Source organism: Gracilinanus agilis, chromosome 4 (genome assembly GCF_016433145.1).
Source record: "Gracilinanus agilis isolate LMUSP501 chromosome 4, AgileGrace, whole genome shotgun sequence".
NCBI lineage: Eukaryota > Metazoa > Chordata > Mammalia > Didelphimorphia > Didelphidae > Gracilinanus > Gracilinanus agilis.
The window spans coordinates 408092728-408109871 of record NC_058133.1 but is presented as its reverse complement, the minus strand read 5'-3'; positions in this window follow the sequence as shown (position 1 = coordinate 408109871).

Here is a 17144-nt window from a genome sequence, read left to right as displayed (position 1 = left end):
ATCAATAATAATTTTCATTTTGTGTAATTGTTGACAATTTGTAGGGTTAAAAAACAACCTCAGACTTGTTTTCATTTGAATTTATTTTAATATTCATGATTTAGAGAATTGTTTAACATACTGCAAATACTTTATAATTCTTCTTTTAAAAATTGTTCTTAATATACTTTGATCATTTATCCATTGGGGAAAGACTACTAGTTTTATACACACACACACACACACACACACACACACACACACACACACACACACACATATATATCTTGGATTCTAAACTCTAATCAGAAAAATTTGATCCAAAAGCTTTTTTTCCCCATTTGATCTTCCTGACTTTTAACTGAGATAATAGATATTCAGAGCTATAACTTGGAACCCTGACATATGGAATCAAATGCAATGGAACTGGTCATTTTCCTATATATGGTCATTCCTCCTATGAATAATTGAAGTAGACCAGAAAAATTTAGGTCAAGGGGGTTGAAGAGAATGAGGAAAGTAGGAGGGGAGGGTGTTTTAAAGAAGAAGGGGTAGTTTCTGGAGAGTAACTTGGAACTATATTCAAAAGACTCTCAGACTGTGCATACCTTTTAATTGACCGATACTCTTACTAAGTCTATATCCCAAAGAGATTTTTTTAAAAAGGGAAAAGGACCTAGTAGTACAAAAATATTTATTTCAGCTCTTTTTCTGGTAGCAAAAAATTGAAAATTGAGGGGTTGTGTTGTCCATCAATTGGGGAATGGCTGGACAAATTGTGGTATATGCTTGTGATGGAATAATATTGTGGTATAAAAATAAGAAGTAGGATGTCCTTGGAAAAAATCTGAAAAGACTAATTTGAACTGATCCAAAGTGAAGTGAGCAGAACCAGAAGAATATTGCATGCAGTAATAACAATATTTTTGACAAACAAATATGAATGACCTCATTATTCTCAGCAATGCAATGATCCAAGACAATCTCAGAGACTCATGATAAAAGATGTCATCTGCCCACTGAGAAAGACCTAATAGAGTCTGAATGCAGACTCAAGCATACTACATTTCACTTTCTTTCTACTTCTTTTGTTTTTGTTGTTCAGATCTCTTCCACAAAAATGACTAATATAGGAAAATGTTTTACATGTAAAATCTAAATCAGATTGCTTACTGTCTCAGAGTGGGGAGAGGTAGTAGGGAGTAAGGGAGGAAAAGTGGAATGGAGGGAAAGAACTCAAAACCAAAAAAAAAATGTTAAAAATTGTTTTTGTGTGTAATTGGAGGAAAACCAAATAATTTTTTTAAAAAGAAGAGGTTGGAGTGTACAAGAATACTAAACACTGAATAACGGAGCATGGCCTGGGGATCCACAGATGACAGTACAAAATGTGGTTAGGATATTACTTGCTTTAAAAGATGAGAGCTGCTGCGACAATGCATCAGAGGAAAAATCTGAAAATCACCATGGGAAGCAATGGGCAGGCCAACTCTTCTGCCTCTGTGTTTCAGGGATTTTGAGAGGTGAAATCAGCCTTGGAAAGATTATCTTCAAGGAGATATCTGGGTATTATTGAACACCAGAAGATAAAATGAATTTGATTAAAGAGATTAAGGATGAAGGGTTTGTTAACAATACAGGAAGGTTCTGGAGGTCCCCGTAGAAAGGAGGACTCATTGGGAAGGGCTCAGATTAACAAATGGTATATGTCAGGAAAGGTAACATTGTGGGAGGGAATTTTTGCCTATGCCATAGTTTCCTAATTTGTAATCAATTAATTAAAATTTCAAAACCCTTCCTTTCTGATTTAGAATTAATACTAAGTATGGATTGCAAAGCAGATTCCAAGGCAGAAGAGCAGTAAGAGCTAGGCAGCTGGGATGAAGTGAGATGCCCAGGGTCACAAAGCTAGGAAATGTCTAAAATCAAATTTGAACCCAGGACCTCCTGACTCCAGGCCTGGCTCTCTATCCACTGAGTGACCTAATTTTACTAATTTAAAAACATCATTCTGAGAAAGGGTCCATAACTCACCAAACTGTCAAAATGGGTCCATGACACCAAAGAGATTTAAGCCACCACCACCACCCACCCCAGTCTGGGCATAAGACCACTCTGGATCAAAAGAATTAGAAGCACAGGAGGTAGTGATTTGCCAACCATAATGCTTGGGGAAGGGGGGTGGTACCAAGTAGAGAGAACCTAAATTAACTTCAAGGTCTTAATTTGAATGGTGTACACATGTAAGCACATTCTAACTCTGAGGGGGAGCCCCTCCGTTGATTAGGGTGAGAAGTGAGGTGATTGGATTCCTTGTTTGACAGGAAACATCAACCATCATCCTAATCATAGACAAACATTTATCGAGTGCTTACTCTGTGCTGGGTGCCAGGTTTGCTGCTAGGCAGACTAAAGGAAGAGGTGTGAGACACACTCTCAACCCTCAGAGAATTTACCAGGAAGGATGGAGGAGCTGATTCTCGGCACTTGTGCTATGGTCTAGAGAGGGCATGGATGTGCCCAGTGGGAAGGAATATATGGAAGAAGGGATGTAAGGGTACGGTGGGATGACAGCTAAAACTGAGGATTAATTTAATCTGCAGACATGATGGGAGTTGAGGGTGGAGAGGAATAATTAGCTCCTCACTTTTAACTGTTAACAGTTAATAGTTAACTCTTAACTCTTAACACTCAACTCCAAAATGGCAGCAGTTATGTGATTCCGTCAATTCCACCTCTCAGAAAACAGCATTGCTCTTTCAAAGTTAAGGCCATTCCAAATTGGTCCAGTGTTGACTACAGACTGAATGTCTTTCTTTTCTCCATGCCCTGTTCCAGGTCTATCTTTTTATATTTGCTTTTCCCCAAAACATGTGCAAAAAGATAGCTAGGAGATGAGGGAAGAATGTTTAGAAATCAGGTACAGAAGAGGTGTGCTTCTGTTCTCATTCCCAGCTAAGTCAGGTAAGCATATTGTACTCATCCTGTCTGCAGGAATCCTGTCTCTGATGCTAATCTGTCACCTTACTTTACCCCTGTCCTTTGCATTATCTGCATACTCGTTGATCTCTATGGTTACAGGCAATCTGGAATGGGTAAAATCTCCAGCCACTGTGAATGATGGGGCTTCTTTGGTGGTTAAGTAAATCTCTTTCTCTTCTGTAAGAGAGAATTGTCACCTGCAATGACCTGCAATGAAATCACGACCTTCTGGCTATTGCTTCCTGAATTGGTGTCGATTTGTCTGGGCAGAAATTTACGTTTCCTCATTTTCTAAAAGAAACTCTTTGCTTTCTGCTATGGCTTTAATCTAAGGGAAGTAAATGAGAGGAGGGAAGAAAAATGATACTTCAAGGTAATTATCTGTGGGTTTCCCTTAAATTATAATGATCAAGAATATCCTGATCCATAGCTGAGTTTACCCTTTAACATTTTCTGAGAGGCATCATGGCATATAGGACAAAATCCTGGACTCTTGGAGTAGAAAAATGTGGATGATTAGCTTGGGAGCTAGGATGGCATTTTTAATTAATTTGATAAGTGTATTTCAATGCAATTCATTTCCTTCATAATCCTAGGAATTTTATTATGCATCTAAAAACATTCTGAGAAGGAACCCTTAGGCTTCTCTAGTCTGCCAAAGGTCTATGGAACAAAAAAAGTTAAAAACTCCTGGATTAGCATCTCAACCCTGTTTCTTACTAGCTATTTGAGGTAAATCATCTAAATTCTAGGACCTTAGTTTTTTTCACCTAGAAGAAGGAAATAAATAATGTTACTTTTTTTAGGGTGTGACACTGCAGACAGAGTGCTAGGATTGAAGTCCAGAAAAACTTATCTTCGTGGGTTCAAATCTGGCCTTGGATGCTTACTGGCTGTGTGACCCTGGACATCTGTTTGCCTCAGTTTCCTCATCTGTAAAATGAACTGAGGAAGGAACTCTTAAGTCACTTAAATGTCTCTGCCAAGAAAACTCCAAATGAGATCACAAAAAATTGGATAAGCCTGAAAAATAATTTACAACAATACTTTTTAGGCAGTTAGATAGTATAGTGCTTGAAGCACTGAACTTGAAAGACCTTCATTTAAAGATTGCCTCCTGTGTCTACAAGCTGTATGATACCTGACAAAGCATTTACTGTCTCTGAATCTCATTATTTTATCTATAAAACAGTGACAATAATGAGCATTGTATAATGGACAGATTTTTGGTCTTGGCACTCCAGAAGACCTGGTTCTGAGTCTTCCATCAGTTATTCTGACTACATAGGAGATAATATTTCTCAGTGATTCAGGATATTTTTTGAGATTATAATTTGGAGAGCAGGTACTGATCTGTATTGATAGAGGAATTCTTTATCAGAAGTTCCCCAGTAGAACTCCTCCCACCAAAAAATAACTATAGCTTTTAAGCCACAACTCTATTAGAAATAGATGTGTGAGCTTGAAAATGCAATCACTTTTATAGGTGAGTAAGAGGTATGGTTCAATATTAAGATAGGACATTTAGGAGGTATATGGGAAGTGTTACCTAACCTAGTGTGGAGTTACTCATCAGTGGGGGCTTATGAACTATGGTTTTGGTGTCTATTAATTAGAGGAATATCTTGAAAACTTCAGATCATTTTCTTTGAGGTGCCTATCCTGTGAATTAGAGTATTCCACCAGACAATACATTAGGATCATATTAGAACATTTTCATTCTGAGATGGCATGTAAAGGACATTCCCTACACACACACACACACACACACACACACACACACACACACACACACAGACACACACGCACGCACGCACGCACATGCACAAAGAAAATAATCATCTCAAAACAAAGGAAAGCCATCGGAACACTTCTCACTGGGGTAAAAGGAAAGATCAGCCCAGGAAGCACAGTATCTTTGAGAAGTAGCAGAACAAGGAATCTATGGAATGAGAATGAGCCTAGCCCAAGCCACCCCACACGTGTAGAAGAGGCAGGAAACCTACAAAACAGAAATATTATGAGTAATAGCATGACCAGTAGTAGTAGTATTACCAGTATAGTAGTATTGCTACTAGTAGTATTACTATTATTAGTAGTATTATGAGTAATAGTACCCATATTATTAATATCATTTTTAGTAGTGGTATTTCTTAAAGCAGTATAATAAATAGTAGTTTTATTAGTAGTAGTAGTATGTATGTATAAGTGGAAAGTTTGTACTTTTTCAACTACGTTCCCCAGAATTCCTTTCATCTCCCAGTATCCCTTTCCCTGCACCCCCCACGTTTGCATCTTCACATTATTGTTTATAAGTTCTGTGACTCTGCCTCTCTCTCTTCTCTCGCAGCTAGGGCTGGGTTAGCTAGCTTTTTTGCTTTAGTTATTATTAATAAACTTTATAAAATATAATAGTTATTATATATTAATTTTAATCTTTACATTTATGGCTTACCATGAAGAGATAGAATTCTCAAAAACTTTTTAAGCCTTTGAGAAAAGAAAGAGAGAGGCAGAGTCAGAGAACTTATAAACAATATCATGAAGACGCAAATGTGGGGATGCAAGGAAAGGGATGCTGAGAGATGAAAGGAATTCTGGGGAACGTAATTCGAAAGGTACAAAATTTCCACTTATACAATGTGTATCATCAATGGCAGTGATTTGATGAAATGGTATTTCTACTAGTTAGTATTACTAGTAGTAGTACCAGAAAGTGTAATATTTCTGGTAAAAAAGTATTAAGCAATAATGGTAGCATTACTGGGTTTTAGTGGAATTAGCAGTAATAGTAATACCAGCAATAGTGCTACTAATGGAAGTATCATGACATAGCAGTAGTATTATGGGTAGTGGTCATATTACTCAAAATAGTATTACTAAAAGTAGTAGTCCTATTAACAATAATAACAAGAGTTGCTCTTACCAGTAGCAATATTACAAACAGTAGTATCATTAGTGGCAGTAGCATTACTACTAACTAGTATTACTCATAGAATTGCTAGTAGTAGCAATATTATAGTAAAAAATATTTCTGATGTTAGAAGCATAACTTGTTGTGGTGGGCATTACTAATAATAGTAATACTAGTAATAGAGTTGTTAACAGTAGTATCCAGTAGTCATAATATTACTAGTGGTAGTAGTATTACTTAAAGTATTCATGCCAATAGTAGTAGTATTACAGATAATATAAGTAGTGTTAGTTTTAGTGTTAACAGTAATAACTATTGTTACTATTTCCAATAACAATGCCATTAGTAGTATTACTAGCATTATCAGGAGTAGTAGTATCAGTAATAGTAGCATATTAAGACATTGTGAGGTATAATAGGTACAGAAATATCCTTACATTCAGGAAAGTGCAGTTTACCAGACACTTTAAGACTCTAAGTTACAGAGTTATTGCTGAAGAAGAATTAGATGGTTTTTCCACATTGAGAGGTACCTAAACTGAAGAAATCACTATTCCAGATGTAACATCCCTTTGCTATTGTTCCGAATAAAGGAAATACTTTGTAAGCTGTAAAGTTACTTATAAATCAGTTACTTTTATTTGGCATCAGAGAAGATGTTTGTCTTTTTCTATAATTGCACCAATGAGATATGCAATTTTTCTGCTGAAACAAACAATCTAAAATGCATTTGACCATTCAACAGTGTGTGATTTCTTACAGAAAATCTTCTCAGTATGTTTTGTGGCAAATAACTTATAAATGATATGGTATATGTGACTTGTTAACATGGTTTCAGCTGAACTGAAATGTTCACTGAGCTATATTCATAAGCTAGAGTAAGTTTGCTATAAGAGCATGGCAGGTGAGAAATTCAACAAAATGGTTGAGATCTTTAAGAGATTCATTCATAAGAAAATAGAGTTTAGAGCTGAAAGAATATTTAGAGATCGTTGAGACCAGCTTCCTCATTTTAAGACATTTCATTTTTAGAGAAGCTGTATGGTAGTATAGACAGTTCTAGATACGAGGATTCCAGGATTAGGTTTAAATTCTGCCTCTAACACTTTATAGTACTGTTGCCCATGGCAAATCATTTAACTTCTGAGCTTCAGTTTTCTCATCTATAAAATGGGAAGAAGAATATCTATAATAGCTAACCCACAGGGTAGTCATGATGCTAAAAGATGTCATGTAAAATGCTTTACCCCTCCAAGTCTCCTGATTCTAATTTCAGTGCTCTCTCCAAAATACCACACTATCTCATTTACTCATTTATTCACTCACCCATCTATTCATTCAGCCATTTAATCATATACCAAATATTTATTAAACGCTTAGTAACTGAAGGAAAAAAAATCAATGAAGGAAAAAATCCTTATGGAGAAGGGGTCTACCATCAAAAAATCTACTGGTTAACAGTGACCCAAGGGCAGGTAAGTTTGGGGAATAACAGCACCTCCCCCCAGTGCCTCTTCTGTGCTTAGCCTAGTCCCCATAGCCATAGTCCAGGGAAGCCCTCCTTTTGGAAATATGACCTGGAAACATCCTCATCAGGTGACACAACTCTCACCTCTTCATCAATTACAAATATTGAAACATGGGAAACAATATTTTCATCATCAAAGTCCATGTCACTGTCAAATCATACATCAGAAACCAATATGGCTTGATTAATGGAAAAGGCATTAATGAAGAAATATTATGATCTGTTTTGAAATTTCATCCTAGGACTAAAAAGTATTTCCATCTGACTTGCCATAGACTAATCTCTTTACCAAGAAAACAAAGAGTTGGTCATGACTGAAAGCAACTCAACAACAAAAATATGTTGAAAATGGCAGAGCTAGAATTTGAACTCATATCTCTTGACTACAAAGCTAAAGCACATTCCATTATTCCATAGTGTCTCAGAGATTCAGATGGTATGGAGGTCCAAAGTACACTTTGGAAGTTCTCATGTCTACTGGTTTATGTTTCCACTCAGGAAACTATGCAAAAGTCCTGAATGCTACTATTAACATTTTGAAACAGAACAATTATTGAAGGAGAAAGACAAACAGAAACCCTTGGATAAGTAACTGTTTTTCCAAAGATCTCTGGTATCACTTAGAATTCTATGCAAGGGTTTCTTGAACTAATGACCCACCTAGAATTCTAATATAATTGTAAAAGCACTGTATTGATTACCATAAGATTTTTTAATCTTGATTTTTGCTTATTCTCTGCATCACTTTGGTCAGGTTACTTAAACTTTCTGATAGAATGGGAGAGAGGGAGGCATCTCTGGAGAGAACAGGAGCAAAGGCTCAGAGATGGGAAATTGTGGCAATGCTTGGGGGGCACAGGTGTTCAATTTGGTTGCATTAGGGAAGTAGAGTGGGACAAGAATAAAGAAGTAAATTGGAGTCAGTTTGTGAATAATGTGAAAATGAATTAGCTAGTATAAGCAATAGCCTTCAAGCAATGCCTAAATGGGATTTTAGTTCCCAAATAAAGCAAAAGGGGAACTTCATCTCTTTGATATTTTTTATTGTAGAAAAAAATTTAAAAATCTGTTTGCCAAAAGTTTTTTTAATGGCTTGGCTTTGGACATTGATAAGAGTTTCTTTTATAGCGTACAATTTGAGGGGACACACATTTATAGGCCAGTAAGAGTTATGGACATGCCATAAATGGATTCTTCAAATTGTAGAGAAGAAAAAACTCTGAGCTACCAAAAATGTTCTCCTCAACTTTATTTCTTGGGAAATTTTGAGATGCCTTTGACTCTGTAAACATCAATTGAAGCTGATAATTCAGTGAATCTGCCCACATGCATTTATGTTGAAGTGTCTTGTTTAGATGTAGAAATCGCTGAAATAATCTTTATTCATGAAATACTAGGCTAAAAAAATAGTCCTTGAATTACTTTGCTGCTCTTGAATAGTGTTAGCCACACACTTATAAAAATAATGATAGCTCACATTCAGATAGCACTTTAAGATTTGGAAAGCACTTTACATATATTTTTTCACCAAAGCCCTCTGAGGTACATGCTATTCTCCCTTACCAATTACACCTTTCCTGATTAGGAAACTGAGGCTTAGAGAGTTTAAGTGACTTTTCTAGGGTCACACAATTAGTAAGTGTCTGAGGCTGGATTTTAACTCAGAAAGAGGAGCCTTTCTGATACCAGTCAGCACTCTATGCACTGCACCACCTAGCTGCCCTAATTTTAATTATTCAATCATTTTCAATTGTGTCCAGCTCTGTGTCTCAATTTGGAGTTTTCTTGGCCAAGATGCTGGAGTTATTTGCTATTTTCTTCCCCAGTTTCTTTATAAATGGAGAAACTGAGGCAAACAGGGTTAAGTGACTTATCTAGGATCACAGGGCTAGTAAGTTTCTGAGGCCAGATTTGAATTCAGGAATATGAGTCTCCATGACTCCAAGACTAGCACTCTCTCCACTGCACCACCTAGTGGTACCAAAAAGGCTATATACTGGATAAATTGGAGATAATTTACAGAGGAAGGGTCCTAAAATTAAAAGGTGGTATTTTGGCTGGGACTAGATGGATGTGTGAATTTTTTTTTCTAAAGGAAAAACTCTTAGAGAGCTCTTAAGGACTAGACAGACAAATTCTAGAACACAATGTTTCTTAAACTAGCTCTTCAAACCAGCAAATGCAGTTCTAATCAGCTAGAGACAAAGAATATGAAACTCAGTACCTCAGAAAAATTTGAATGTGTTATGGAATGGGGTATTTATGTGAATGTTACTGAAGAATATAAGATGTGATTTGGATGACTAACACCCCAAAGTTGTCGGTCGAGGGGAAATTGATTACCATTAAAGAACATGATAGCTCTCTCTCTGCCAATAACTTCCTGATCCCATGTTGCAAAGAAATAAGGGAATAGTCTGTTATGCTAAAAAAGAAAAAAAAAGCATCTGTACCAGTGATAATGTTCTATGCTGTGATAGCTGAAGATGACAACAGGAAGGAAGAGGACTGCAATAAAATGAAGATATTTAAGAAATCAAAATTGATGATCATATCTCAAGTCACATTTTAGACTCTGTGAAAGAAATCATTCCACGTAGGTTGGAAAGTAAAGATTTTTGCTCTGTTCCTAATTATCAAGATCCCTTTTGACTATCATTGGCTTCCATTTTAGCATCCTAGCTTTTTTGTGGTTGAGTAGGGAAAAAATATATTCTGGAGAAATTGTTAGAGAGGTTTGGTAAAATGGGGGGCATAAGGTATCTTTTTATGCTTCAGTTTCTTCACATGTGAAGTGAAGAGATAGAACTAGATGAGGTCTAAACCATACTACATCTAGATAAAAGATTCTATGAATATATATGTTCTTACATGACAGTTAGGTGGCTCAATAGGGAGAACACTGGGTTTAGAGTCAGAAAGATCCAAATTCAAATATGGCCTTAGACCCTAGCTATTTGACCCTGGGCACATCACTTAATCCCAGTTGCCAGGGTCTTAACCTCTCTTCTACCTTGAAACCAATCCTTAGTGTTGATTATAAGACAGAAGGTAAAGGTTTAAAAATTAGTAATAGATTTTTATTATAATTTTATGAATATAGTGTTTCTATAGTCAAATTCTGTCTCTGACCCTTACAAGATCTATGACCTTGAAAAAGTCACTTAACATCTCTCAGCTTCAAATGAATAATATAAAAATAGATATTGAGTGATGATAATACATATATAACCCAGTGGAATTTCTTGTCAAATCTGGGAGGGGAGAGTAACAGGGGAGGGAAAGAACATGAATTATGTAATCAGGGGAAAATATGTAAATAAAAATTAGCAAAACATCTCTCAGCCTTAGGTTCCTCATCTATAAATGGAGCATTTTCACAAAGTCTTTGCTAAGGTTCTTCCCAGTAGAGTGGGAAGTATGCTAAATTTGGGTTTAAAGCCAAAGGACCTGGGTTTGAATCCTGTCTTTACCATTTATTATCTCTATGATTTTTGGTAAATCTCTTGATTTCTCTGAGCCTCAGATTATCCATCTATAAAATAAGGGAGTAGGACTAGAAGAGTTCTAGGGTCCCTTCTAAAAATCTATATCTGTGCCCTGTGATCTTTTTTATTAACATTATTTTAATTCAACCTGTGATTTCTTTAATTTGCTCAGGATCAAATGACTAATAGTTCAGAGGTAATCCTTGAACTCAGTTCTGCCTGACTCTGAGGCTGACCCTTTTACATTATACTGTCTCTCATAATTTTATTACTTGATGCTATTATCTGGCTTTTTAAAAAGGACTGGAAGAAGACCTTTGAAAGAGGTTGAGTAGAACTTCTGTGAAGAGTTTATGGGAGGACAGATAATATCAGGAGGCTTGACTGAGTGGCAAGATGCAAGGATGAGGGAAAGTGTTCTCACATCATTGGCACCATGAATTCATTGGAATGATACAAATGACGAAGTGGAATTATGCATAGGCTCCATTTTACATAGTATTCAAGTCATTGGCCCAAGGGAAACCCCATCAGCTCAGGAGATGAAAAAGAATTACTCTATTTAAAGAACCAACTTAACTGTATTTTAAGTCTCTTATGGGCAGGGAATATATACTATACCTTCTTTTGTACCTCCATAGCAGTGCTGGACCCATACCAAAGGAATATGGATAGAGAGTGGAATTGAGATTTCACTGACAGAGGGAATGTCTAGATGAGGAAATGTCTACTATCAATGTAGGTGGGCACCTTCTCAGTAACTTATAGTCTTAACTACTGGCGCTGGCAGTCAGCAAGAAGTGATACCTGGCTCCTTTGCCATAAGCTCACCATCACCAAGGACTCACCAAATAGCTGGGCACAAAAGAAAATGGCATTCTACAATGTATTCTCTATAGATCAGAAAAGATTGGTCCTAGAGAAATTCTGGTAGCATGTAGATTTATTTAGTACAATGCAGAACTCTGTAATTTTAAATTTTCATTTGTTCGTTTCATTAAAGTTCTCAGGTATTTCCCTCAGTCCCCTCCCTGTACTTGAAAAGGCATCATTTGACAAAAATAAATTCCATAAAATGATGTCTTGCTTGTTTATAAAGTTCAATTGATATACCTATTGTGGATTATTATGTATGATGGATTTTCCTCCTACTAGGTAGAGAGCATCTCATTTAAAACGTGTATATCTCTTGGTTCTCTACATAAAGTGGGTGCTTAAAAAGTATTTTTTAGTTTACTTGAATCTATTAACTAGAAGGAATTTTAAAGAACATTAATTTCAACTCCCTCATTCTACAAGTAAAGAAACTGAGAACTGGAAAGTAACAGTGAGTTACTGAAGATCATTTAGTGACAAAATCAGGAAAATTTATCTCAATTCCCAGTTCTCAATTCCCAATTCTCTAGTTCAATGGTAATATGCCCTAATGTAGCCACAGAAAAATATTTTTCCTTTTAACCATTGTCACCTACTTCTTTGATTCCATGTCCCTCTATCCCTTTCTTAGTAGACTCTCTGGGGAGGAAGAGATGATTTTTCATTAGTTCTGAGAATTTGTTAATTAATCTAAGCAAGAGCTATAACTGGGGTAGGGTCCTAAAACTCCAACCCGCTGTGAAAAATCTATGGGTCACCAACATCACCATTCCAAGGAGTGTTTCCTCCTCTATCATTACAGAAACCTCTCAAATGTCCCAGGGTCTTTTCTACTTTAGTGGCATGACTGGTCTGGAGGTCCTCCTTAAAAGGAGGTTTTGAGAAGAGCCATCCAAAGAGAGGGAAAGGCTGAAGGGTGCATCAGAAGTATAAGAATTGGACTGGAGTGATTTTCAAGGATGAAGAGATTTCTGGGATTTGCTAGAAAAGTCTATAATAAGGTTGATTTGATATGAAATACATTGTCTCTATATAATCTACGTTCCAGGAAAAATAAGATCCATTCAGTCCCATCCAATATGAATAGTTCAAGAAAGTGTGGTGGCTTAACTAGCTTTTTCTTTATATTAGAAGCTGTGATCCACAATGTTGGGGAATGTCTCCCACTTCTAGCTTTGCCCTAGTGTTGAGGTCTAAGACACAAAGAACATTGGCATTCAATTATTTGGCAACATTTATTCAGTACCATTCAGTAACAGATTTGTCCTTGACAACACCTTACGGACCTTTATCTTTTTTCTCAAATGGGCATATTTCAGAGGTTGTGGGACCCTTGCTGTCAGTGGTCATAGAACTCTGGCAGTGTATTAGTAGTAGGTTCTTAAAAGTTGCTTGAAAATGAGTTAATGAATAAGTCAGCTGGTGTTTTGCATGATTCTTATGTGGTACATCTCAAAGGGCAGTATTTTTCAATGCTACTGTGAACTCAGTGCTTGGAAAATTGCCCTATAATTAATTTTACATGAAATCATGCATTCTGCCATCATCTCTAGTGTCAATTATAAGACTGTCAGGCATTTAGGACCAAATTCTGTCCTCAGATGCTCATAGATTATTTCCATCTGGCCTTTAAAGTTTTATGACTGCAGGTGAACAGCCAGACGAAATTAGAAAGATACATTTCAGTTAAAGGTTTTAAGTTTCTCACCAACCTTTAGGCTAGGGAAGAAAAGGATGGGAATACTAGGAATGATGCTTTAGGATTTGTAAAAATTGCATCTGATCGCTTGCTATCACACTTCCCTTCCTAGGGGGCTCAGACTTAAGCCAAAATAGGGGGATCTATTCAACTAGAAAATTAGCACTTTGGGGAAAATGTCTCTCCTTGCTATTTTGCTTATAAATATACATTGCTCAGTGGGACAGAACTATGAAGCTGCTGCTGCCACTTTACAGCTCTTGGGAGGAATCTGTACTCTGGTCCTATAAGCTAGAATGAAAGGTTGAAGTGATTGACTTTGTTTTTGCCCAATTTCAAAACTTTGAATGACCACAGAGTCAAAACATTAGGACAATTTTACAAAGTCTGCACTCTTTGCCCTCTTCCCCCAAGTATTTTGGACAAACCATTCAACAATTTATCATTCTAGACTTATTATATGAAAGATGAAAAATTAAGATGAGGGTAATAGAGTAATGGACCTGGAGTCAAGAATGCCTGGAATCAAATCCAGCCCAGTCCGATACTTATTACCATTATGGTCTTGAGGATTCATTGTTCAATCATTTCCAATTGTGTTTGACCCTTTGGGATCCCATTTGGGGTTTTCTTGGCAAAGATGTTGGAGTGGTTTACCATTTCCTTCTCTGGATAATTTTACAGATGAGGAAACCAAGGAAAACAGGGTGAGGTGATTTGCCCAGGGTCATACAACTAGTAAATGTCTGAGACAAGACTCAAGCTTAGGTCTTCTTAAACTCCAGACCTGCCACTCCATCCTCTGTGTCACTTAACAGCCCAACTCTTGAGGATTCACTTAACTGCCAAAAGTTTCAAACGCAGAGGCTCTCTAATGAAGTGATTCTTTGCCTGTGGTACATGAACTTAGGTTTTTTTTTTGTTTTTTTTAATGCCAGATCTGGAGTCAGGAAAACTGGAGGTTTTTTTTAAAAAAATAATCTTTTTTATAAACATATTTCAATGTAATTGTTTATCTTTGAAATCTTTTTGTATTTTATTTTATAATAAAAGAAGGCAGCTGGGTAGTACAGTGGAGAGACTACTAAGTCTGGAGCCAGGAAAACCTGAGTTTAAATAAAACCTTAGACAACTAAATGTGTGACCTTGGACAAGTCACTTAATCTTCTTGGCTTCAGTTTTGTCATATGTAAAATGAACTGGAGAAGGAAATAGCACATCACTCCAATACCTCTGTGAAGAAAACTTCAAATGTGCCTGAAGAATAGGACATAACCTAAAAGAACTAAACAACAACAACCACCACAGGGGTGGTGTACAAAATAACCTCTGAGGTCCCTTTCATTTCCCATTGCATTTTTATAGATAATAGTGGTCTGTAGCAAACAACTGCACAAAGTCCAGATAAAGTTTACATTCCATAAAGATAGGTACAAGGAAGCAGCCAGTCTGTTCTGAAACATTGCCAAGTCAGTACAAAGGGCTGAGAAAGAAGAAAGATAGAGACAGTGACTGTAGGAGCTTTAGCTGATAAAAAGCAGGCTAAAAATGAACCAGGTAAGATAACACCTATCACCACTTCAGACGGTATTCCAATTTTATTTTATTAATCTTTTCACTATATTGAAATCATTAATCATTTCATTCAATTGAAATGTATAAATATAATCTGGAAGCCTGTAATCAGTCTAGATTCCTTCTACAAATTTTTTCCTTAGGATTTTAATATGTCACCGAGAGTGACTTTTTTCGTTCAATTGAAGCACAATGAAATAATTTCATTTACATATAAATTAAATTAAAGTCAGTCATTTATCAATTACTATTTGAAATAGAAAAAAATCCATTTCCCAAGACTCTTGGAAGCCAGTGCTCTGAAATGTACTCATAACCAAGGGTCAGTTGAGATCCTTTCTGTAGATGCTGAAGTGTCTAGGGGTGAAGGTAACCATTTGCAGAAATTCTAACCTTGACTCTGTCTCATGTATGGGCAAAAGTCTGCACCTGCAAGCCTCATTTCTGGAACTGGGGATGCTCAAGAATCTTCAAATCCCATCCTATCAGAGGTGCTGGGATGGGGAAGATATGGTAACACCTGCCTCCTTCCCATCCATCCCATTCCTCTGCCTCAATATTCTGAGTTCCATAAGGGAATCCCACAGTTCAGGGACTATTGGGAGAGGTACAAGGCCATTTTGGTGATATGGAGAATTAGTGCTGGGCTTAGATTCATAAAGATCTAGGTTTAAGTTTCACATGTTCCTATTACTAACTGTTAGCCAGGGTAAAGAGCCAACTTCACTGGACCTATTTCCTCATCTGTAAACTAGAGATAACTATACCTGTAGTCCTTTTTGGTCTGTGATGAGGCTTAAATAAGAATATATGTATGGTGTTTTATCAAAAAAATTAGGAAGGTTAGGGCTTAATATATCATTGATCTAAGGACCTCCAAGTCATGAAGTTTTTTAATACCAAAGCAAATTATCACTTGTTCTGCCATTTGCAGTCTCAAGAGTTAGCTGAAGGCACAATACGATGAGGTGACTTACCCTATGTCACGCATCAGAGGTGGGACTTGAACTTCAAGTCTTCTTGATTCTAAGGTCAGCTGTATTCACTAGGACATGATATATGATAATTTGAGGGTGCTCTAAAAATTTCTATTCTTCTTCTTGTTGTTTTGTTAGCTGTAGTTAGGAAGATGAATTCAAATCCTTCCTAAGAAACTAATCAGTTGTATGATCCTAGACAAGTAACAATCTTTCTCAGCCTCACTTTCTTCATCTGTAAAATAAGGAGGTTGACTAGATGGATTCTAAGATCCCTTAGAGCCCTAAATCTATGATCCGATCATCATGTCTGAATTGGTATGAAATCTGTACCCTGCCCTGGTCAAATCCAGTCCAGCCATCAACTACCTTAGAAAAATATACTCTTTGGTGAGGGTATAGAAGGGACAAGTGGGTAACCCACTGGATAGAGTACTGGGTTTGGGATCAGAAAAATACATCTTCATGAGTTCAAATTTTACCTTGGATATTTGCTTGCTGTGGGAACCTAGATAACTCATTTAACCCTATTTTCCTCAGTTTCTTCATCTGTAAAATGAGCTGGAGAAGGAAAAGGCAAACCACAGTAGTGTATTTGTTGAGAAAAACCCAAAAGGTGTCATGAAAGTTCAGAACCAAAAATGACAGAACAACAAAGGGATAAAGAAAGGACTGATAAGAATGCCCTGTAGAATAATGTGTCAACAATATTTATGTAGCTCCTACTCTGTACACTGTAGATGGGACAGTTTTGGGTTGGATGTGAGAAATAAAAGCACTGATGAATACCCATTAAAAATCCCAGGAATGTATGGAGAGATATGACAAAATACACAACATATATGTCTACAAAATATACCACATATGGGACATGACAAAATCAAGAGAGCTACATAGATGGGTATTCTTCCTGGGCCTTCCCTTGTCTTCAGCCTATCTATCCATCCATCTATCTATCTCATCTATCTATCTATCTATCTATCTATCTATCTATCTATCTATCTATCTATCTATCTATCTATCTATCTATCTATCTGTCTATCTATCTATCTATCTATATTTCTATCTATATTTCTGTCTATATTTCTGTCTCTGTCTTGCTGTCTGTCCATCTATCTGTCCATCC